Source organism: Podarcis muralis, chromosome 18, assembly GCF_964188315.1.
Source record: "Podarcis muralis chromosome 18, rPodMur119.hap1.1, whole genome shotgun sequence".
Lineage (NCBI taxonomy): Eukaryota > Metazoa > Chordata > Lepidosauria > Squamata > Lacertidae > Podarcis > Podarcis muralis.
The window spans coordinates 13938130-13962573 of NC_135672.1; the positions used below are offsets into that span (position 1 = coordinate 13938130).

Here is a 24444-nt window from a genome sequence, read left to right on the forward strand (position 1 = left end):
CGAGCGTGCGTGTGACGTTGCCCCGCCTCTCTCGGCAACAAGCCCCGCCCTCCCAGCTCGGCTTTGAGCGCGACTCTCAGAAGAGTCGAAAGGGGGCACCTCGGGGACCATGGCCTCCAAGGAAAAGAGGGACGTCCCGCTTCTCAATAAACAGAATGATAATAATAATAATAAGGAAATGAAGAAAGTTCATTGGAAGTCCTCAGGTTAAAACAGGGCAGATGTTGCCGCCGGCGCCATTTTGGGAGAGGGAAGCAGTCACCGGAAGCGCCTCCATGTTGGAAGTGGAGGGGGCGGGATCTCGGCGGACTCAGACGGCTCTTTTCGTGGCTCTTGGCCAATCACAGGTCGGATTGTGGGCGGGTCCAGCAGTTGGACTAGGGGTCAATGGGTAGCCGTGTTGGTCTGCCATAGTCAAAACAAAAAAAATTCCTTCCAGTAGCACCTTAAAGACCAACTAAGTTAGTTCTTGGTATGAGCTTTCGTGTGCATGCACACTTCTTCAGATACACTCTGAAGAAGTGTGCATGCACACGAAAGCTCATACCAAGAACTAACTTAGTTGGTCTTTAAGGTGCTACTGGAAGGAATTTTTTTTGTTTTGACTAGGGGTCAATGGTCAGAGGCCAGCAGTTCCGTTTTCGGACTGCCCACCTGCCCGTGTCTCTTTCTGGGACCTTTTCCCTAATGAAAATGGCAGTTCCGGACAAACTGGGGTCAAAGAGGACCCTTGAGGGGGGCCAAAGTCCGGCAGAGCGGAGGCAGACACCAGGACTTGACCCCTGCACCCCAAAAGACCCCCTGGGAGGCCAGGAGCCCGCCTTGTGGGGCTCCCCTGGCCTCCCAGGCGCCTCTTCTGCTCTGGCGGAGCCTCCTGGGCCAGAGGCAGTCTAACTGGGCTGCTTGGAAGCAGCGCTCAGGGAAACGCTGCGAGGAGGAGGAGGAGGAGAATAAGGAGAAGCTAATAATGAGGAGAATCATTAATAATAATAATAATAATAATGATGAGAAAGCAGAGGAAGGCCCAGGCCCCTCAGGCAATGTCGGGACTCCTCCCGGAGGGGATTGGGGGGGCCCTCCGGCCTTCCTTCTCCGCAGGGACCCCCAACGATGCGCCCACCTAACGAGGGAGACCAGCGCCACCCAACGGCAGGCTAGGTCCCACTGCCCTCAACCAACATGGCGGCGGTGGCGCGTCTTTTGCCCTTTCTTCCCCCTCCTGTCCGTTTCCCTCTTTCCCGTCATGCCCCCCGCTCAGCGCACGCGCCCAGCAGCCACATGAGCAATAAAAATCTCGACAGCGATAGGTCGGCCTCTTGGCCAATCCCAGGTCGGGTTGTGGGCGGGCCAGGCTTTTGGCGCTTTTTCTCCTCAGCGTCTCCCGCGCCCTTTGCGTGAGTTTGGTCGTCTTTTTACTACTGTCTTCTGCTGGGAGCCAGCAATATTAAAGGATTACCATCATTGATTTTTAAATTATTATTTTTGTTATTATTATAAAAGGCTTAGGGAAGTTTGTCCTTATTCTGTTGGGAGCAGCCCACAGAGGCTGGGGAAGGGGAATAAATGAGGATTATCATTCATTTATAAATTGTTATCATCATCATTATTATAATTGTTCTTACTATAAAAGGGTTAGGGAAATTTGTAGTATATTACGTTTTATCATTTTTTAAAATATTCTGTGGGTGGCTGGGAAATAGTAAGATATTATTATTATTATTATTATCATTATCATTAAATGTTAAATTATTTTTATTTTAATAAATCACACCCACCCAAGTGGGACATGGCCTCTTCCCCCCTAAGCCTTTAAAGTATAGTATTTTTATTTATTGGAATTGGGGTCGGGAAAGCTCCCCTTGGCTGCAGCAACTCCAGGGCGTGGGAAACCGCTGAGGAGAATCGGCTGAGAAACAGCTGGCAGGAGAAAAAGCGGGAAAGGGCTGGCCCCGCCCACCGCCCGGCCTGGGATTGGCCCAAAGGCCGACCTATCGCCGTCGAAGGCCCTCAACCAACATGGCGCCTCTTCTGCCCTTTCTCCCCCCCTCCGGTCCGTTCCCTCTTTCCAGTCCCCTTCCCCTCGTCCAAAATGGCCGCCCTAGGTACCCCCTCGCTCGACGCACGCGCCCAGCAGCCGCTGCAGCAGTAAACTCGGCGGCGATAGGTCGGCCTTTGGCCAATGCCAGGTCGGGCTGTGGGCGGGCCAGGCCTCGGGCGCGTGTTCTCCTCAGCGTTTCGCTCGCCATTTTCGCGAAGGAAGCGCGTGAGGTTGGTCGAGTTTTTAAGACTGTCTTTTGTTGGGAGCGGGCGGGAAATAATAATAATCACAATTTGTTTTTAAATTATTATTATTATTATTATGAGAAAGGCTTGGTTGAGGTTGGTAATATATTACGTTTTGTCGAATTATTTAATATTCTGTTGGGGAAGGGGAAGAAATGAGGATTATCCTTCATTTTTAAATTGTTAGCATTATTATTAAGATTTTTATTATAAAAGGGTTAGGGAGATTTGTAGTATATTATGTTTTATCGCTTTTTAAATTTTCTGTGGGTGGCTGGGAAAGAGTAATACATTATTATTATCATTAATTTTTAAATTATTGTTTTTATTATAAAAAGGTGAGGGAAGTTTGTAGTATGTGATGTTTTATCTTTTTTTTAAATTTTCTGTTGGTGGCTGGGAAAGAGTAATTCATTATTATTAGCATTAAATGTTAAATTATTATTATTATTATTATTTTACTATAAATTAAACCCACCCAAGTGGGACATGGCCTCTTCCCCCCTAAGCCTTAACATTATAGTATTTTTATTTATTGGAATTGGGGCAGGGAAGCTCCCCTTGGCTGCAGCAACTCCAGAGGAACTGGCTGTGAGTTCAGATCTCCATTGCTTCCCCCCTCAGGCCGCCTTTAATGTATTGAAAACTGTACCTGAACAGTGTATTGTTCAGATGAAGCACTGCTTGAAGGGGTGCTTTTGTAACCAGCTAATTCCTCAAGATCCTAATTCTTTCACATTACTATTTTTATTATTATTAAACGAACCCTTGTGGTTCCTTCGCATATTCCTGCCTTGCAGCGGGTGGGACTGGATGACCCTTGGGGTCCCTTCCAGCTAGATGCACCATTATGTGATTCTTGGGGAAGTGCTTCAGAAAGAAGAAACAAGAATAAACAAGAAAAAATAAAGGAGAAAAACACATTTCTTCCAGTTAGTCGTACACTGGCTCCTTTCCCACTTGATTCTTTCTTCCACTGCAATCTGTGCTGGACATATTATATATTTGCTTTGACGTGGACCCCTCTTTCCCTTCTTATGAAAATAATTGACATTATTGATATTTCTTAGGTCTGCTCTGCTGAATTCCTGTTCTGAAAAGGAGGAGGAGGAAACTTCGCGTGATGAAGGGAGAAGAGGAGATGGAGGAAAAGTTATGAAGGTAAAGGGGAAAAAATAGACATATTAATATATAACATTTAAGAACATTTTTCAACAACCCCACTCCTGATATACCACACCCACCCAAGTGGGGCTTGGCCTCATCCCCGCTAACCACCACAGTACAGTACAGTAAAAATACAGTAAAATAATTTTATTTATTTGATTGGGGTAGGCCAGCACCTCCTGGCTTCACCCATGTTGGTGAGGTTTGTCTCCTATTCCTTTTCTTGTTAGGCTATCTAAAGGTGACAAAGCAACGTGTTGAAAACTTAATTTATTCAGGTGAACCATTGCTTTAACCAGGTAATTATTCAAGGCACCGATTTTTCATCTATCGATTTATCCACATAATCCAACCAGAGATTAATTAGCATCCAAAAGTGGTACACTTGCACGTTAAATTTTAAGAAATGTTTTGGAAGAGGCATAAATTAAAAAAGATAATTAATTTGCAAGGAAGCCCAGTGAATTAGAGAGGCAGTGAGCTGGCTGATTTGTCTAATGGAGCATCCAAAACCCAGTTTGGGTCTAGAAGAGACCCAGTTTGCCCCCTCCCCCCAGCCTTAATGGCAACCCTCCATTGCTTTCTGTTTGATTTTTTGAGCAGATACTCTGAATTGAACACCACAAGAAGAAATGGGGATCAGCCCCTGCTGTAGTGGCCAGGACTAGAAGCCATTTGAGTAATTCAGATCAATAAAGTCGGAATATTTACAAACCAGCAACTTGACACCAGTTCTGGACACTTGCAGCAGCTTGCAATGTTAAGAGAGGTGCTCTAAAGAAAAGCACTTTCTACATTTATGAGCCTTCAGAGTAGGCTCATGGTTTTTCCTTTGCCTGGAGGTATAAATGTTGTTAGCATATGTGCAAACACCCCGAGAACTCCAGGCCTGCTCCTGACTGTCGAAATGCTCTGGGAGAGGCTGTAAGCAGCCCTTCCTCTGCTCTCAGTCAGCAAAAGGGGATGGCAAGGGGTGCTTCATGGCATACCTGAACTTGCAGCTGCAGGAGAAGTGTGGATCCCTCAGCCATACCTAAATAGCCTTCAAAGTGCCATTTAAGACTGCAGCATCTAGCTGTGCTGTGGACACAAAGGTTGTGAGGTTGATCCCCGTAAGGGACACCTGCAAATCCCTGCCTTGTAGCAGGTTGGAGTGGATGACCCTTGGGGTCCCTTCCCAATATATACTCACCCACTCACCCAACATCGTGTGATTCTTTGGAAAGTGCTTCAGAATACAGTTTTGGGGGGGTGTTTCTTTGTGTCAGCCCTTAAAAATCAACTGTGCAATGTGCTCCACAGCAGCAGGGGCGAAGCAAAGATTTAAGACTGTCCCCCGCTATTCACATAGGCTGGGAGCCCCAATGGCAGGAGACTAAGTGGGCTGAGCCCCTGCAAGAGGGGCCAAAACCAAAAGCCAATTGAATCTTTTACATTGACAAATACTGGCACGTATATATGCAATTTGGAAATTTGCAGCAGTTTGTAATGTTAAGAGAGGTGCTCTAAAGATAAGCACTAAGCACGTTCCCTTAGTGCAGGCTCATGGTTTTTTCCTTTTCTGGACGTATAAATGTTCTTAGCAGATGTACAATCCCCCCGAAGGCTTCAGGCCTCCTCCTGACTGTTGAAATGCTCCTGGGGAGACTGTAAGCAGCACCTCCTCCGCTCCCAGTCAGGAAAAGGGGATGGCAAGGGGTGCTTCATGGCGCAACTTGCAGCTGCAGCTTAAAGCTACTTAAAAGTGCCATTTCATAGGGCAATACTGACAGCACAACCAAGGTTGGTGGTTCTCCTGCATATTCCTGCCTTGCATTGGGCTGGGCTGGATGACCCTTGGGGTCCCTTCCAGATATAGATATATATGCAGTATCATATGATTGTTTGGAATGTGCTTCAGAAAGCATAAACAGAAATAGCATTCTTTTAAGTTACGGGATGCGGGTGGCGCTGTGGGTTAAACCACAGAGCCTAGGACTTGGCGATCAGAAAGTCGGCAGTTCGAATCTGCGCGATGGGGTGAGCTCCTGTTGCTTGTTCCCTGCTCCTGCCAACCTGGCAGCTTGAAGGCACGCCAAAGTGGAAGTAGATAAATGGGTACCGCTTTGGCGGGATGGTAACCGGCATTTCCGTGCGCTGATCTGGTTCGCCAGAAGCGGCTTAGTCCTGCTGGCCACATGACCCGGAAGCTGTATGCTGGCCAGTAAAGCGAGATGAGGGCTAGAACCCCAGAGTCTGTGACTGGACCTAATGGTCAGGGGTCCTTTTGCCTTTAACAAAGGTCAGAAGTTTTAAGTCTGCTGTTGTAAGTGTAGGCGTTGGGGTTTGGGTCATTATTAGGGTCGGGGTTAGCGGTCAGGGCCTCCCCCTGACAGTTGAAATGCTCCCAGGGAGGATGTAGGGGAGGTGTGGATCCCTAAGCTATACCCAAGCAAACTTTAAAGTGCCATTTAAGAGGGCAACATTTGCTGCACAACCAAGGTTGCAGGATTGTTCCCCGTAAGGGACTCCTGCATGTTCTTGCGATGCAGCGGGTTGGACTGGATGACCCCGGGGGTCCCTTCCAGAGGTTTATATACCATCATTATTCTTTGGAAAGGGCTTCAGAAACCCTTTCTCACTTCCTGTGAGCTCCCTTATTATTCCTTCACTTTAATTTGAGCTTGGTAGACCCTGTGCGTGTTTTTACACGGACCCCACTTTCAGTTCTGAATAAAATCTGCCCCCCCTGTTGTTTCTCTGGTCTCTGCGGCGTGCTGAATTCCTGCTCCAAACAGCTCCTTTAACCAAACACCTGATTCACCCAGCAGCGTGGCAGCGAAAGCAAAGAGAAGAAAAAGAGGCAAGGCAGCAGTGGAAAAAGATGGGTTGCCTGCATGGGCTCTGCTTTATTCCTTAATGCCGAATGTCACATCTGCCTAAGTCCACTTCCATCCACCGGAAACGCTTCTTAGCAGCAAGGAGCAAAGGGAATGTTGGGAAATACCTAGCTATCTGTCCAAATCGGTAAGACCGTTAGTCCTTTCCAGAGGTGCAGCCTGCCTTCTCCAAAGGTGGTTTGGAGTCTCTTTGGTTGCGGTGTCTCTTTTCCTATCCTCACACCTGTAACCCTGGCAACCTCCCAGAGTACAGTCCCTATTCCTCGATGGTCAGGGAGATTCACTTTCCCACGGTCTCTCCAAAAATAGAAACCCTAGCATTTAGTAATGTCTTAATACAGTTTTGGGGGGGGTGTTTGCGTGTGTCAGTCCTTAAAATTCAACTGTGCAAAGATTTAAGCCTGTCCCCCGCTATTCACATAGGCTGGGAGCCCCAATGGCAGGAGACTAAGTGGGCTGAGCCCCTGCAACGGGGGCCAAAACCAAAAGCCAGTTGAATCATTTACATTGACAAATACTGGTACATATGTATGCATTTTGGAAATTTGCAGCAGTTTGTAACGTTGAGAGAGGTGTTTTAAACAAAAAACACTTTATACACTCAAGAGCGTTCCCTTAGAGCAGGCTCATGGTTGTTTCCTTTTCTGGAGGCATAAATGTTCTTAGCAGATGTACAATCCCCCCGAAGGCTTCAGGCCTCCTCCTGACTGTTGAAATGCTCCTGGGGAGACTGTAAGCAGCACCTCCTCCGCTCCCAGTCAGGAAAAGGGGGTGGCAAGGTGTGCTTCATGGCGCAACTTGCAGCTGCAGTTGAAAGTGCCTTAAAAGTGCCATTTTATAGGGCAACCTTGACAGCACAACCAAGGTTGGTGGTGGTTCTGCATATTCCTGCCTAGCAGCGCGTTGGGCTGGATGACCCTTGAGGTCCCTTCAAGATAGATAACACCATCATATGACTCTTTGGAATGTGCTTCAGAAAGAAGAACCAGAAATAGTATTCCTTTAAGTTAGTTGTATGATGGCAAGGGTGCCTCACTTTAGGCTGTGACACCTAGCAGTTAAATGCTACCACCTTTTGGTACTGTGAACACCAAGCTTGCAGGGGGATCTCCATAAGGGACGCCTGCATATTCCTAAGAGCTGGAAAGTGCCACACAAAGAAGAAACAGAAAAACATACCTCCAGGTTAGTTGTATGATGGCCAACCACTTAGTCATGTTGGCCACATGACCCGGAAGCTGTACGCCGGCCAATAAAATACGTAGCGCAACCCCAGAGTCGGCCACGACTGGACCTAATGGTCAGGGGTCCCTTTACCTTTGCCTTTGACAGAGGTCAGAAGTTGTAAGTCTGCTGTTGTAAGTCTTGGGGTTTGGGTTGTTGTTAGGGTAGGGGGTTAGGGAGAGGCTTGGGGTTAGGCTTAGGGGTCAGGGTCTCCCCCTGACTGTTGAAATGCTCCCAGGGAGGATGTAAGCAGAACTTCCTCTGTTTCCAGTCAAGAATAGTGGATGGCCATGTTTGCTTCCTGGCTGAACTTGCAGCTGCAGGAGAGGTGTGCATCCCTGAAGTATACTTAAGCAGCCTTCAAAGTGCCATTTAAGAGGGCAACATTTGCTGCACAACCAAGGTTGCGGGATTGTTCCCCGTAAGGGGCTCCTACATGTTCCTGCAGAGGGAGGGAGGGAGAAGAGGGGATCTTTTGAGACCAGATGCCAGTGCCCCAAATATGCCAGTGCCAGGGCTCTCCTGCTGCTGCCTTTTGGGGCGTGAGGGGGAAAGGGGATCTTTGGGCACAAGATCCAAACAGCTCCTTTAACCAAACACCTGATTCACCAGCAGCGTGGCAGCGAAAGGAAAGAGAAGAAAAAGAGGCAAGGCAGCTGCCAGACATCTCCGTGGAGTTACAAAAGGCAGGTACATCTGCCTAAGTCCACTTCCATCCACTGGAAAAGATTCTTATCAGCAAGGAGCAAAGTGAACGGTGGGCAATACCTATCTATCTCTTAATTGGTAAGACTGCACAGTCGCTACACCTCCACAAGGCCTGGTCCTTTCCACAGGAGCAGCCTGCCTTTTACAAAGGTGGATTTCAGCTCAAACAGCTGGCTGAAAAGTCTCTTTTCCTATCCTCACACCCATAACCCTGGCAACCTCCCAGAGAACAGTCTCTATTCTTCAATGGTCATGGAGATTGCAATTTCCCACGGTCGCTCCAAAAATGGAAACACTATTATTTAGTAATGTCTCAATACAGTTTGGGGTGTGTGTGTTTGTGTGTGTGTGTGTGTGTCAGTCCTTAAAAATCAACTGCAATGTGCACTACAGCAGGGGCGAAGCAAAGATTTAAGACTGTCCCCCGCTATGCACCCAGACTGGTAACCCCAATGGCAGGAGACTAAGTGGGCTGAGCCCCTGCAACAGGCCACAACCAAAAGCCAATTGAATCATTTAGATTGACAAATACTGGCACGTATGTATGCGTTTTGGAAATTTGCAGCAGTTTGTAAAGTTAAGAGGGGTGTTCTAAAGAAAGGCACTTTATATACTCATGAGCATTCCCTTAGTGCAGGCTCGTGTTTTTTTCCTTTTCTGGAGGCATAAATGTTCTTAGCAGATGTACAATCCCCCCGAAGGCTTCAGGCCTCCTCCTGACTGCTGACATGCTCCTGGGGAGACTATAAGCAGCACCTCCTCCGCTCTCAGTCAGCAAAAGGGGATGGCAAGGTGTGCTTCATGGCACAACTTGCAGCTGCAGTTTAAAGTGCCTTAAAAGTGCCATTTCATAGGGCAACCTTGACAGCACAACCAAGTACAGAAAGGTAGGCGTGTTGGTCTGCCATAGTCAAAACAAGTATCTGAAGAAGTGTGCATGCACACGAAAGCTCATACCAAGAGCTAACTTAGTTGGTCTTTAACTGGAAGGAATTTTGTTTTGTTTTGAGCACACCCAAGGTTAGTGGCTATTCTGCATATTCCTGCCTAGCAGTGGGTTGGGCTGGATGACCCTTGGGGTTCCTTCCAGATATAGATATAAATGTAGTATCATTTGATTCTTTGGAATGTTCTTCAGAAGGAACAAACAGAAATAGCATTCCTTTAAGTTACGGGACGTGGGTGGCACTGTGGGTTAAACCACAGAGCCTAGGACTTGCCGATCGGCGGTTTGAATCCCCGCGACGGGCTGAGTTCCCGTTGCTGGACCTAGGTTCCAACCTAGCAGTTGGAAAGCACGTCAAAGTGCAAGGAGATAAATCGGTCCCGCTCCGGCAGGAAGGTAACCGGTATTTCCGTGCGCTGCTCTGGTTTGCCAGAAGTGGCTTAGACATGCTGGCCACATGACCTGGAAGCTATATGCCAGCTTCCTTGGCCAATAAAGCGAGATGAGCGCCGCAACCCCAGTCGGCCACGACTGGACCTAATGGTCAGGGGTCCCTTTACCCTTACCTTTGACAAGTCTGCTGTGGTAAGTCTAGGGGTTAGGGAAAGGGTTAGGCTTCGGGGTCAGGGCCTCCCCCTGACTGTTGAAATGCTCCCAGGAAGGATGTAAGCAGAGCTTCCTCTGTTTCCAGTCAAGAATAATGGATGGCCATGTTTGCTTCCTGGCTGAACTTGCAGCTGCAGGAGAGGTGTGCATCCCTGAAGTAGGCTTCAAAGTGCCATTTAAGAGGGCAACATTTGCTGCATAACGAAGGTTGCAGGATTGTTCCCCGTAAGGGACTCCTTTGATGCAGCAGGTTGGACTGGATGACCCTTGGGGTCCCTTCCAGAGGTTTATATACCATCATTATTCTTTGGAAAGGGTTTGGCAGATCCTGTGCCTGTTTTTCAGTTCTCCTGAAAAGAATCCCTCCCCCCCCCCCGTTATTTCTCAGGTCTCTCTGGGCTGTGCTGAATTCCTTCTCCCAAAATGGGGGAGGAGAAGGAAGGGGGACGTTTTGCCTGACAGGGAGGGAGAAGAGGGGCCCTCCTGCTGCTGCCTTGTGGGGTGAGAGGTGGAAAGGGGATCTTTTGAGACAAGTCCCAAACAGCTCCTTTAACCAAACACCTGATTCGCCCAGCAGCGCAACTTGCAGCTGCAGCTTAAATTGCCTTAAAAGTGCCATTTCATAGGGCAACATGCACAGCACAACCAAGGTTGGTGGTGGTTCTGCATATTCCTGCCTTGCAGCGGGTTGGGATGGATGACCCTTGAGGTCCCTTCCAGATATAGATATATATGCAGCATCATATGATTCTTTGGAATGTGCTTCAGAAATAAAGGAAGAAACAGAAATAGCATTCCTTTAAGTTACGGGGTGCGGGGGGCACAGGGGTCCCTTTACCTTTGACAAAGGTCAGAAGTTGTAAGTCTGCTGTTGTAAGTCTTGGGGTTTGGGTCATTGTTAGGGTCGGGGTTAGGGAGAGGCTTGGGCTTAGGCTTAAGGGTCAGGGCCTGGGAGGATGTAAGCAGCACTTCCTCTGTTTCCAGTCAAGAGCAGCGGATGGCCATGTTTGCTTCCTGGCTGAACTTGTAGCTGCAGGAGAGCTGTAGATCCCTTTACTTAAGCAGCCTTTCAAGTGCCATGTAAGTGCCATTTAAGAGGGCAACATTTGCTGCATAACCAGGGTTGCAGGATTCTTCCCCATAAGGGACTCTTGCATAAGGGACTTCTTGCTTAGCAATACAAATGATGGATGCCTGTTTTATACTCCTACTCTTTCAGTTCATCTGAAGGAAATCAGGCCCACTGACATTTCTCTGTATGGGCTGTGCCTTGTTTCTTAATGTCAGATTTTGTGGATTAATTATCACCCATATGTTTTGGGCACAAGCCTATTTATGCATGGAAAACGAATGGGCGGGGGGAAATGAGTGTTCCAGAAGTGAGTGGGCTTCCCTGCACATACTTCCAGGCAGAAGGGTGAGATGGAGGGAAAGCTTTGCGGGCCCCCCATCTGTCTCCCCTCCCCATCATGGCGGACAAGGTCTTCATCCCACCTCCAGCGCCTGCCCGGAAGAGGAGCAGCACCCATACTGAGAACGGTAGGAGCCAAATTGTCCAGGGATCCTCTGGGTTTGAGAGGGTGAGCGTTGGGATGGACCCCTGTCTCCTAAAGCAGTGCGCTTTCACCAGGATCGGTCTGCGGTTTCCTTCACCAACACCAGTGTGCAGCTGGATGCACAACTGTAGAAACGAGCCAGAATAAACAGGCTTCCCAAAAAGTAGTCTTCATCTCCCAACCCTAATTCTCCTAACCCCTGAGTCAGGAAGACAGTTTTGTTTTGGGTGTGCCCTGCAATGCACACCTGAGGCTGCAGGTGCAGGAAAATCTCTTCATGAGATGTTTTACCTAATGAAAATGGTACTTCTAGATAGGTGCACAACAACCTGGACAATTTGGGGTTGGAGTAAAAAAGGCCATGGAAAATATAGTTTGTGACTAGGTGTCAAAGGTCAGAAAGAATAGACGTGGGTGGCGCTGTGGGTTAAACCACAGAGCCTAGGAATTGCCGATCAGAAGGATGCTGGTTCAAATCCCCGCGATGGGGTGAGCTGCTGTTGCTCGGTTGCTGCTCCTGCCAACCTAGTAGTTTGAAAACACGTCAAAGTGCAAGGTGTTAAATAGGTACCACTCTGGTGGGAAGGTAAAACGATGTTTTCCATGTGCTGCTCTGATTCGCCAGAAGCGGCCTAGTCATGCCCTAGTCATGCCACATGACCCGGAAGCTGTACGCCGGCCAATAAAGCGAGATGTGTAGCGCAACCCCAGAGTCAGCCACGACTGGTCTGTAAGTCTGCTGTTGTAAGTCTAGGGGTTGGGGTTTGTGTAAGACGCAAAGGGTTGGGCTGGATGACCCTTGAGGTCCCTTCCAGATATAAATGTAGTATCATTTGATTCTTTGGAATGTTCTTCAGAAGAAACAAACAGAAATAGCATTCCTTTAAGTTATGGGACACTGGTGGTGCTGTGGGTTAAACCACAGAGCCTAGGACTTGCCGATCAGAAGGTCAGCGGTTCTAATCTCTGCAACGTTGCTGGGTCCCTGCTCCTGCCAACCTAGCAGTTGGAAAGCACGTCAAAGTGCAAGGAGATAAATAGGTCCCAGTCCGGCAGGAAGGTAACCGGTGTTGCTGTGCACTGCTTTGGTTCGCCAGAAGCGGCTTAGTCATGCTGGCCACATGACCCGGAATCTGTACACTGGCTCCGTTGGCCAATAAAGCGAGATGAGCACCGCAACCTCAGTCGGCCATGACTGGACCTAAGGGTCAGGGGTCCCCTTATCTTAAGCTTTATGATGGCAAAGTTGTTTCACTTTAGGCTGTGACACCTAAGTGATGCCCTGCTGGAAAGTGCTATACAAGGAATAAGCAGAAAATAAGAATAACCAGAAAAACATACCTCCCAGTTGTATGATGGTCAATCACTTCCCTTTATTTAGGGGTTTGGGGTTTAGGGTTAGGGGGTTAGGGAGTTCGGGTTAGAGGGTTAGGGTCGGGGTAATAATAATGATAATAATAATTTATTATTTGTACCCCGTTCATCTGGCTGGGTTTCCCTAGCCACTCTGGGCAGCTTCCAACAAAGATGAAAAATACACTAAAATGTGACATATTAAAAACTTCCCTGAACAGGGCTGCCTTCAGATGTCTTCTGAATGTCAGGTAGTTGTTTATTGCTTTGACATCAGATGGGAGGGTGTTCCACAGTAACTTGGCCTCTCGCAGTGAGGGAACCGCCAGAAGGCCCTCGGAGCTGGACCTCAGTGTCCTGGCAGAACGATGGGGGAGGAGATGCTCCTAACTCCGTTAGGGTTGGGGTTTTAGGGTTGGGGTTAGGGGTAAGGGTTGCCGCTGCTTGACCAAAGTTTGTCTACTAGAATTTCCAAACTTCACTACAGGTCCCATCGCTGCATTTCAGGGGTCAGACTAGATTCCTCTTGAGGTCCCATCTCTGCATTTCAGGGGTCAGACTAGATGCCTCTTGAGGTCCCATCTCTGCATTTCAGGGGTCAGACTAGATGCCTCTTGAAGTCCCATCTCTGCATTTCAGGGGTCAGATTAGATGCCTCTTGAGGTCCCATCTCTGCATTTCAGGGGTCAGATTAGATGCCTCTTGAGGTCCCATCTCTGCATTTCAGGGGTCAGACTAGATGCCTCTTGAGGTCCCATCTCTGCATTTCAGGGGTCAGACTAGATGCCTCTTGAGGTCCCATCTCTGCATTTCAGGGGTCAGACTAGATGCCTCTTGAGGTCCCATCTCTGCATTTCAGGGGTCAGACTAGATGCCTCTTGAAGTCCCATCTCTGCATTTCAGGGGTCAGACTAGATGCCTCTTGAGGTCCCATCTCTGCATTTCAGGGGTCAGATTAGATGCCTCTTGAGGTCCCATCTCTGCATTTCAGGGGTCAGACTAGATGCCTCTTGAGGTCCCATCTCTGCATTTCAGGTGTCAGACTAGATGCCTCTGAGGGTCCCATCTAGAAGCCATTTGAGTAATTCAGGTAGGAATAGTTAATATTTACAAACTAGCAACTTCACACCAGTTTTGGACACTTAGAGGTGCTCTAAAGAAAAGCACTTTCTACATTTATGAGCCTTCAGAGTAGGCTCTGAAAGTTTGAAAGGGGAAATAATTTTAAGGCCAAATTCAAATTCCTGCTTGAAATAACTTTCACCAAGAAATTACCATGAATTCTTTCCCAGCACCGGCCACACGGGGTCACTGTTTATTTTACTATTGATGTCTATTCCAGCCTACTAAGTCTAAGACTGGGACGCGGGTGGCGCTGTGGGTAAAAGCCTCAGCGCCTAGGGCTTGCCGATCGAAAGGTCGGCGGTTCGAATCCCCGCAGCGGGGTGCGCTCCTGTTGTTCGGTCCCAGCGCCTGCCAACCTAGCAGTTCGAAAGCACCCCCGCGTGTAAGTAGATAAATAGGGACCACTTACTAGCGGGAAGGTAAACGGCGTTTCCGTGTGCGGCTCTGGCTCGCCAGATGCAGCTTGTCACGCTGGCCACGTGACCCGGAAGTGTCTCTGGACAGCGCTGGCCCCCGGCCTCTTGAGTGAGATGGGCGCACAACCCTAGAGTCTGTCAAGACTGGCCCGTACGGGCAGGGGTACCTTTACCTTTACCTTTAAGTCTAAGACAAATATATTGGGAACAGGGAGAAAGACTGGGAGAAATGAGATAAATTAAAAGTTTGAAAGGGGAAATAATTTTAAAACCAAATTCCTACTTGGAAATAACTTACACCTAGAAATTATCATGAATTCTTTTCCAGCACCGGCCACACGGGGTCACTGTTTATTTTCCTATTGATGTCCTTTCCAACACTGGCCACATGAAAATTACAAATATAAGACTTTGCAAGTCAAGTATGGATTAACCAGTGAAACGCAATGGCAATACATTCAATTGAAACATATGCTGGAAAATTTTGCCCTGACGCTGTAGCTGCACCAGAAACACCCAGGCTGCTACAAGATTTCATTTCTGCAAATCAAACCAAGAACTTCGGGAACGGCTGGGCGACGAAGCAACGCCTGGTGGATGGGAATGAAATGGGGAAATGGGTCCTCATGAGGCATCTAGTCTGACCCCTGAAATGCAGAAATCTAGTTTAGACCCTGCTGCCCTCAACCAACATGGCGGCCCTGCCGCCTCTTCCGCCCTTTCTTTCCGCTCCCTCTTTCCAGTCCCCTTGCCCTCGCCCAAAATGGCTGCCCTAGCAACCCTCTTGCTTGACGCACGCGCAGCTATAGGTCGGCCTTTGGGCCAATCCCAGGCCAGGCTGTGGGCGGGGCTAGCCGTTTCCCGCTTTTTCACCTCCCAGCTGCTGCTCCTCAGCTGTTTCCCACGCCCTTTGGGCGCCTTTTTCATAGAAATAAATTATTATTATTTTTTAAATCATTTTTATTAGAAAAGGATTTGGGAAGTTTTCTATATATTCTGTTTTTCGCCTTTTCCATATTCTGTGGGGAGTGAAGGGGAATAAATGAGGATTATCCTTCATTTTTAAATTATTATTATTATTATAATAGTTATTCCTATAAAAGGGTGAGGGAAGTTTGTAGTACATTATTTTTTATCATTTTTAAAATATTCTGTTGGTGGCTGGGAAAGAGTAAAAAAAATCATTAAAAAATAATAATAATAAAATAAATAAATGTTAAATTCTTATTCTATTCTATCCTGTTCTTATTCCATTCTATTATCCTATTCTATCATTCTTATTCTTAATATTATTATTCTGTTGGTGGCTGGGGAATTATCATAAATTACCATGATAAATGAATAAATTATCATTAATTTTCACATTATTATTCTATTCTATTATCTATTCTTCTTATCCTATCCTATTTTATTCTTATTCTTTTCTATCCTATTCTTATTCTATTATCCTATCCCATTCTATTCTTATTCTTTATGTTGTTGTTGTTGTTGTTATTATTATTATTATTATTATTATTATTATTAATAATAATAATATTAGAGGGTGAGTGAAGTTTGTAGCATATGTTTTATCATTTTTTATAATATGTTAGTGGCTGGGGAATGATAATAAATTATCATTATTTTTTAAATTATTCTATTATCCTATCCTTAATCCATTCTATTCTTATTGTATTCTATCCTATATTATTATTATTCTATTATTATTATTTTAATTATCCCCTCCTATTCTATTCTTATACTATTCTATTCTTCTTCTTATTATTATTCTAATTAACCTTTTCTATTCTAATGCTATTCTATCCTATTCTTATTCTATTCTATTATCCTATTCTATTATATCATTATTCTATTATTCTTATTATTATTATAAAAGGTTGAGGGAACTTTGTCGCATATCATGTTTTATCATTTTTAAAATATTCTGTTGGTGGCTAGGAAAGAGTAATGCATTAATATTATTATTATTATTATTATTCTTCTTCACACCCACCCAAGTGGGACACGGACTCTTTCCCCCTAAGCCTTAACAGTCTAGTATTTTTATTTATTCGAATTGTATCTTGGAAACTGTATCTGAAACAATGTATTTGTTGCGAAAATTACAGACTACATGTTACAAATATTTTGCCTGAATGTATCCTTTCCACTTGACAGTGGAAGTTAAAAATAAATATAAATATAAATATATTTATAAATATAAAAAGAATATAAAAGCCACTCCTTTGCCACTTTCCTCCCTTCCAAAGCTCTTTTCCTCTCGAAAAGGGACTCCAGGAAGGGATTGCTGGCCAAGGTAATTATTATTATTACTATTATTATTATTATCCCATCCCCAAACTTGCCCATAATTATAATTATTCTTATAAAAGGGTTAGGGAAGTTTGCAGTATATGATCTTTTCTCTTTTTAAAAAAATATGCTGTTGGTGGCTGGGAAATTGTAATTATGATGATCCTTAATAATAATAATAATAATAATAATAATAATTTATTATTTATACCCCGCCCATCTGGCTGGGCCTCCCCAGCCACTCTGGGCGGCTTCCATAAAAACCAAAAATACAATAAAATATCACATGTTAAAAACTTCCCTGAACAGGGCTGCCTTAAGATGTCTCTTGAATGTCAGGTAGTTATTTATCACTTTGACATCTGCTGGAAGGGCGTTCCACAGGGTGGGCGCCACTACCGAGAAGGCCCTCTGCCTGGTTCCCTGTAGCTTTGCTTCTCGCAATGAGGGAACCGCCAGAAGGCCCTCGGCGCTGGATCTCAGTGTCCAGGCAGAACGATGGGGGTGGAGACGCTCCTTCAGGTATACATGACCGAGGCCGTTTAGGGCTTTAAAGGTCAGCACCAACACTTTGAATTGTGCTCGGAAACGTACTGGGAGCCAATGCAAGTCTTTCAAGACCGGTGTTATATGGTCTCGGCGGCCACTCCCAGTCACCAGTCTAGCTGCCGCATTCTGGATTAGTTGTAGTTTCCGAGTCACCTTCAAAGGTAGCCCCACGTAGAGTGCATTGCAGTAGTCCAAGCGGGAGATAACCAGAGCATGCACCACTCTGGCGAGACAGTCCGCAGGCAGATAGGGTCTCAGCCTACGTACCAGGTGGAGTTGGTAAACAGCTGCCCTGGACACGGATTTGACCTGTGCCTCCATGGACAGCTGTGAGTCCAAAATGACTCCCAGGCTGCGCACCTGGTCCTTCAGGGGCACAGTTACCCCATTCAGGACCAGGGAATCCTCCACACCTGCCCGCCTCCTGTCCCCCAAAAACAGTACTTCTGTCTTGTCAGGATTCAACTTCAACCCATTAGCCGCCATCCATCCTCCAACCGCCTCCAGGCACTCACACAGGACCTTCACCGCCTTCACTGGTTCTGATTTAAAAGAGAGGTAGAGCTGGGTATCATCCGCATACTGATGAACACCCAGCCCAAACCTCCTGATGATCTCTCCCAGCGGCTGCATGTAAATGTTGAAAAGCATGGGGGAGAGGACAGAACCCTGAGGTACCCCACAAGTGAGAGCCCAGGGGTCTGAACACTCATCCCCCACCACCACTTTCTGAACACGGCCCAGGAGGAAGGAGCGGAACCACTGTATGACAGTGCCCCCAGCTCCCAGCCCCTCAAGACGGTCCAGAAGGATGCTATGGTCGATGGTGTCAAACGCCGCTGAGAGATCCAGCAGAACTAGGAAACAGCTCTCACCTTTGTCCCTAGCCCGCCGGAGATCATCAACCAGTGCGACCAAGGCAGTTTCAGTCCCATGATGAGGCCTGAATCCCGACTGGAAGGGATCCAAAGGTTAAATTATTATTATTATTATTATTATTATTATTATTAATCACACCCACCCAAGTGGGACATGGCCTCTTCCCTCCTACGCCTTCACAGTATAGTATTTTTATTTATTGGAATTGGGAGAAGCAACTTCCAGAGGAACTGGCTGTGCTAATAATAATAATAATAATAATAATAATAATAATTTATTCTTTATATAAAATAAAGTTCAGATCTCCCTTGCTTTCCCCCTCAGGCCACCTTGAAAGTCTTGAAAACTGTACCTGAAAGGTGTATTGAAATGTATTGAAAATGTATTTAATGTATTGGAAACTGTATCTAAACAGTGTATTGTTCAGATGAATCTCTGCTTTAAGCGGTGGTTTTGTAACCAGCTGATTCCTCCAGATCCCAGTTCCTCCACTAATTATAATTATAATTATAAAATTATAATTATAATCATAATTATAAAATTAAAATTATAAAATTATAATTATAAAATTATAATTATAATTGTTATTATGAAATGAACCCTTGTGGTTCCTTCGCAGATTCCTGCCTTGCAGCGGGTGGGAATGGATGACCCTTGGGGTCCCTTCCAGCTAAATGCATAATAATAATAATAATAATAATAATAATAATAATAATAATAATAAATTATATGATTCTTGGGAAAGGGCTTCAGAAAGAAGAAACGGGGAAAGCACATTTCTTCCCGTTTGTCGTCTGCTGGCTCCTTTCCCACTTGATTCTTTCTCCCACTGCAATCTGGACTGGATATATTCTAGGTCTGCTTGGACGGGGATCCCTCTTTCCCTTCTTGCAAAAATAATGGACATTATTGATATTTCTTAGGTCTGAATTCCTGCTCTGAAAAGGAGGAGGAGGAGAAGGAAGAAGCTTCGCCAGACGAGGGAGAAGAGGAGGTGGAGGAAAAGTCATGAAGGTAAAAGGGGTGAAAATAGAAAAGAGAAAAAGAGAAATAGAAATTAACATATAACACTTAAGAACATTTTTAAACAACCCCACTCCTGATATATCACACCGACCCCCCAAACAGTGCAGTAAAAATACAGTAAAGTGTTTTTATTTATTTGATTGGGGTGGGGCAGCACCTCCTGGCTTCCCCCATGTTGGTGAGGTTTGTCTCCTTTTTCCTGTTCTTGTTAGGCTATCTAAAGGGGACAAAGCAATGGGTGGAAAACTTAATTTCTTTAGATGAACCATTGTTTTAACCAGGTAATTGATTCTTTCTCTTATCGATTTATCCACATAATCCAAGCGGAGATGAATTAGCCTCCAAAACTGGTACGCTTGCACGTTACATCTTAAGATAAATGTTTTGGAAGAGGCATTTGCAAGCAAGCCCAGTGAATTAGAGAGGCAGGGAGCTGGCTGGTTTGTCTAATGGAGCATCCCTAAACCCAGTTTGGGTCTACAGCCCCTGCTGTAGTGGCCAGCACTAGAAGCCATTTGAGTAATTCAGATCAATAAAGTAGGAGTAGTTAATATTTACAAACCAGCAACTTCACCCCAGTTTGGGACACTTGCAGCAAAGAGGTGCTCCAAAGAAAAGCACTTTCGACATTTCTGAGCCTTCAGAGAAGACGCATGGTTTTCCCTTTGCCTGGAGCTATAAATGTTGTTAGCAGATGTACAGTCACCCAGAGAACTTCAGGCCGCAAAAGGGGATGGCAAGGGGGGCTTCATGGCGGGACTGCACTGGCAGCTGCAGGAGAAGGGTGGATCCCTCAGTGGATCCCTGAATCACCTTCCAAGGGCCATTGAAGAGGGCAGCGTCCAGCTGTGCTGGGGACACAAAGGGGGTGAGGTGGCCAATTCCTGCCTGGTAGCAGGTTGGGCTGGATGACCCTTGGGGTCCCTTCCCGATATATAAAGAAGAAAGGGAAGGAGCCTTCCTGGAAGGGAGGTGTGGTTGTCGGCAGGCAGAGGGGAGCAAGGCCAGCTGACCAGCCCCAGCAGGATCGTCCCCTTCCAGCCGTCCCCCTGAGAAGACCCATCTGCCTCTGCTCCGATGTAAATCAGTGTCCCAGAGCAACACAATATGAGTATGGGGCATCTAAAACTATGAAAATGGGCCTATATATCTTGAGTTTCTGACACTGCTCAACCGCATACTCAATCAAATGCGGATGCCAAACAAATGATCTGAAGCAAGCCTGTCTCTTTCTCTAGAAGGCGTCTGCAGGGGATTTGCGCTGCCTCCCGTGGTTCTCTCTGCCTGATGCGTTTTGGGCTTGGCTGGTCCTGGAGTCTTGCAGTTGCTCTGGCCCTTTCTCCGGATCATCTTTGCAACAGCCTGGAGAGATCTCCTGTAAGTCCCACTTCCTCTTGCATCCTAATGTGCTCCTTTGTGGTTTACATCCCTCAGGGGTGGTGTAGTAATGTCTGGGGTCTAATTCCACCACGCTCACACCTTGTACTCATGTTCCTGCCCCTCGCCCCTCCCTCCCCTGTCCTACCTCCCAGCGGGACCAGGCTTAGAGGAACGGGGTGTGTGGAACATTCACTTTTTACAGGACAAGTGTACACATCCCAAGGGGTAGTTGCTGCCCCCACTCCCTTGTACCCGGGGATAGCCAGAAGATGAACCCAAGGGAGAAGGTCATTCTTCCTTGTTACCGGCTGCCCCACCCTGCAAGTTGCTTCCACAAAATGCAGGCAGAAATTCCACAGGTTCAGTAGGCGGCTAAATGGTAGGCTCTGGACTCAGGCTTTCCCCCCAGAATGGCACACAGGACAACAAGAAAGTTCTCTTTTTAAAATTTATTTAAAAACAAGATTAAACAGACTTAAAAGTAGGCACATCTCTTATAACGTTTCAGACAGAAAAAATAAGAACATGGTAGAGTATTGCTAGCTAACGTCCTTACAAAATGAGAACAAGGGCAAAGTTAAAATGGTTCCAGAGTCCTCAGTTGAATCTGCATCTCAAAGACAGTAGAAATCTTCATTGCAGAGCTATTTTGGTTGCTAGAGTGCCCCTCCTCAAGATGTTAATTTAAATAGAGGGACCAAGAGTCTGCGGTCTCCTCCCAGTATTTTTATTTTTTATTTTATTATTATTCTTATTCTGGCAGGGATCTACCGCTCTCACCCGCGGATCGACCTGTCGATGCAACAGACAAATTCCCTCTCTGCATTGACAACAGACTCTGTTTCCTGCAGAGAGCTATCATATAAAGATAATAGAATAGAAAAGGCGCAACCTTTGAAAATCTGGGTGTAGAATTAAGATTGCTTAGATGCAGAATTTTTTATTTCTATTTTATTTTATTGCATAATGAAATGATTTTAGAATGTTGTATTATTTTATTCTTGTTAACCGTCCTGAGCTTCAGCTGGTGAGGGCGGGATATAAATAAAATTTATTATTATTATTATTATTTTTGGTAGGAAGTCATTTCGGCACAATCGAAGTAGCTCCTTCGTTGAAGTTCATATCTGTGAAGTTTGCATCTTGAAGAAGGAATATCTGGACAAGACGATCCTCTGGTATATTGCTGCTTTTCCCTCTGAACAGGGAGGATTGTGTGAAGTGCTATCGGAAGGGCTATGTGTGTGTATACATGTGTGTGTGTATGTAATGTATACATACAGCTATCCGCAGCGTGGGGAGCCCTGTGGGGAAGTCCTGCAGGACTCCCCACGCTGCGGATGTCTGCCTGGCGCGAGGGGTGCTCTGCTTCAGGGTGCCCCTCGCGCCGGGTGGCAGGCTGCTATCCGCAGCGTGGGGAGCCCTGTGGGGAACTCCTGCAGGACTCCCCTCGCGCCGGGTGGCAGGCTGCCATCCGCAGCGTGGGGAGCCCTGTGGGGAACTCCTGCAGGACTCCCCATGCTGCGGATGTCTGCCCGGCGCGAGGGGCGCTCTGCTTCAGGGTGCCCCTCGCGCCGGGTGGCAGGCTGCCATCCGCAGCGTGGGGAGCCCTGTGGGGAACTCCTGCGGGGCTCCCCACGCTGTGGATGTCTGCCTGGCCCGAGGGGCGCTCTGCTTCAGGGTGCCCCTCGCGCCGGGTGGCAGGCTGCCATCCGCAGCGTGGGGAGCCCTGCGGGGAACTCCTGCGGGGCTCCCCACGCTGTGGATGTCTGCCCGGCGCGAGGGGCGCTCTGCTTCAGGGTGCCCCTCGCGCCGGGTGGCAGGCTGCCATCCGCAGCGTGGGGAGCCCTGCGGGGAACTCCTGCGGGGCTCCCCACGCTGTGGATGTCTGCCTGGCCCGAGGGGCGCTCTGCTTCAGGGTGCCCCTCGCGCCGGGTGGCAGGCTGCTATCCGCAGCGTGGGGAGCCCTGCGGGGAACTCCTGCAGGACTCCCCTCGCGCCGGGTGGCAGGCTGCCATCCGCAGCGTGGGGAGCCCTGTGGGGAACTCCTGCAGGACTCCCCACGCTGCGGATGTCTGCCCGGCGCGAGGGGCGCTCTGCTTCAGGGTGCCCCTCGCGCTGGGTGGCAGGGCAGCGTGGGAAGTCCTGCAGGACTCCCCAAGCTGCGGATGTCTGCCCGGCGCGAGGGGCGCTCTGCTTCAGGGCTCCCCTTGTGCCGGGTGGCAGGCTGCTATCCGCAGCGTGGGAAGTCCTGCGGGGCTCCCCACGCTGCGGATGTCTGCCTGGCCCGAGGGGCGCTCTGCTTCAGGGTGCCCCTCGCGCCGGGTGGCAGGCTGCCATCCGCAGCGTGGGGAGCCCTGTGGGGAACTCCTGCGGGGCTCCCCACGCTGTGGATGTCTGCCTGGCCCGAGGGGCGCTCTGCTTCAGGGTGCCCCTCGCGCCGGGTGGCAGGCTGCCATCCGCAGCGTGGGGAGCCCTGTGGGGAACTCCTGCGGGGCTCCCCACGCTGTGGATGTCTGCCTGGCCCGAGGGGCGCTCTGCTTCAGGGTGCCCCTCGCGCTGGGTGGCAGGCTGCTATCCGCAGCGTGGGAAGTCCTGCAGGGCTCCCCACGCTGTGGATGTCTGCCTGGCCCGAGGGGCGCTCTGCTTCAGGGTGCCCCTCGCGCCGGGTGGCAGGCTGCCATCCGCAGCGTGGGGAGCCCTGCGGGGAACTCCTGCGGGGCTCCCCACGCTGTGGATGTCTGCCCGGCGCGAGGGGCGCTCTGCTTCAGGGTGCCCCTCGCGCCGGGTGGCAGGCTGCCATCCGCAGCGTGGGGAGCCCTGCGGGGAACTCCTGCGGGGCTCCCCACGCTGTGGATGTCTGCCTGGCCCGAGGGGCGCTCTGCTTCAGGGTGCCCCTCGCGCCGGGTGGCAGGCTGCTATCCGCAGCGTGGGGAGCCCTGCGGGGAACTCCTGCAGGACTCCCCTCGCGCCGGGTGGCAGGCTGCCATCCGCAGCGTGGGGAGCCCTGTGGGGAACTCCTGCGGGGCTCCCCACGCTGTGGATGTCTGCCTGGCCCGAGGGGCGCTCTGCTTCAGGGTGCCCCTCGCGCCGGGTGGCAGGCTGCTATCCGCAGCGTGGGGAGCCCTGCGGGGAACTCCTGCAGGACTCCCCTCGCGCCGGGTGGCAGGCTGCCATCCGCAGCGTGGGGAGCCCTGTGGGGAACTCCTGCAGGACTCCCCACGCTGCGGATGTCTGCCCGGCGCGAGGGGCGCTCTGCTTCAGGGTGCCCCTCGCGCTGGGTGGCAGGGCAGCGTGGGAAGTCCTGCAGGACTCCCCAAGCTGCGGATGTCTGCCCGGCGCGAGGGGCGCTCTGCTTCAGGGCTCCCCTTGTGCCGGGTGGCAGGCTGCTATCCGCAGCGTGGGAAGTCCTGCAGGGCTCCCCACGCTGCGGATGTCTGCCTGGCCCGAGGGGCGCTCTGCTTCAGGGTGCCCCTCGCGCCGGGTGGCAGGCTGCCATCCGCAGCGTGGGGAGCCCTGTGGGGAACTCCTGCAGGACTCCCCATGCTGCGGATGTCTGCCCGGCGCGAGGGGCGCTCTGCTTCAGGGTGCCCCTCGCGCTGGGTGGCAGGCTGCTATCCGCAGCGTGGGAAGTCCTGCAGGGCTCCCCACGCTGTGGATGTCTGCCTGGCCCGAGGGGCGCTCTGCTTCAGGGTGCCCCTCGCGCCGGGTGGCAGGCTGCCATCCGCAGCGTGGGGAGCCCTGCGGGGAACTCCTGCGGGGCTCCCCACGCTGTGGATGTCTGCCCGGCGCGAGGGGCGCTCTGCTTCAGGGTGCCCCTCGCGCCGGGTGGCAGGCTGCCATCCGCAGCGTGGGGAGCCCTGCGGGGAACTCCTGCGGGGCTCCCCACGCTGTGGATGTCTGCCTGGCCCGAGGGGCGCTCTGCTTCAGGGTGCCCCTCGCGCCGGGTGGCAGGCTGCTATCCGCAGCGTGGGGAGCCCTGCGGGGAACTCCTGCAGGACTCCCCTCGCGCCGGGTGGCAGGCTGCCATCCGCAGCGTGGGGAGCCCTGTGGGG

At 49.2% G+C, this 24444-nt stretch overlaps 1 long non-coding RNA gene across 12 annotated transcripts; it reads left to right on the plus strand.

Annotated features, from left to right (window-relative positions):
• Nucleotides 1–24: 24 nt before the first annotated feature.
• Nucleotides 25–21983, plus strand: LOC114588259 (uncharacterized). Of its 12 annotated transcripts, none has more exons than XR_013391251.1 (6): nucleotides 25–347; nucleotides 3354–3444; nucleotides 6228–8243; nucleotides 18907–18997; nucleotides 20248–20386; nucleotides 21469–21983. It is a non-coding gene; the product is annotated as an uncharacterized LOC114588259 (long non-coding RNA). The 12 variants fall into 12 exon arrangements; XR_013391244.1 differs by having other exon boundaries at nucleotides 28–347; nucleotides 6261–8243; nucleotides 21469–21858; XR_013391252.1 differs by lacking the exon at nucleotides 25–347 and adding an exon at nucleotides 1706–2263.
• The last annotated feature ends 2461 nt before the right edge of the window (nucleotides 21984–24444 follow it).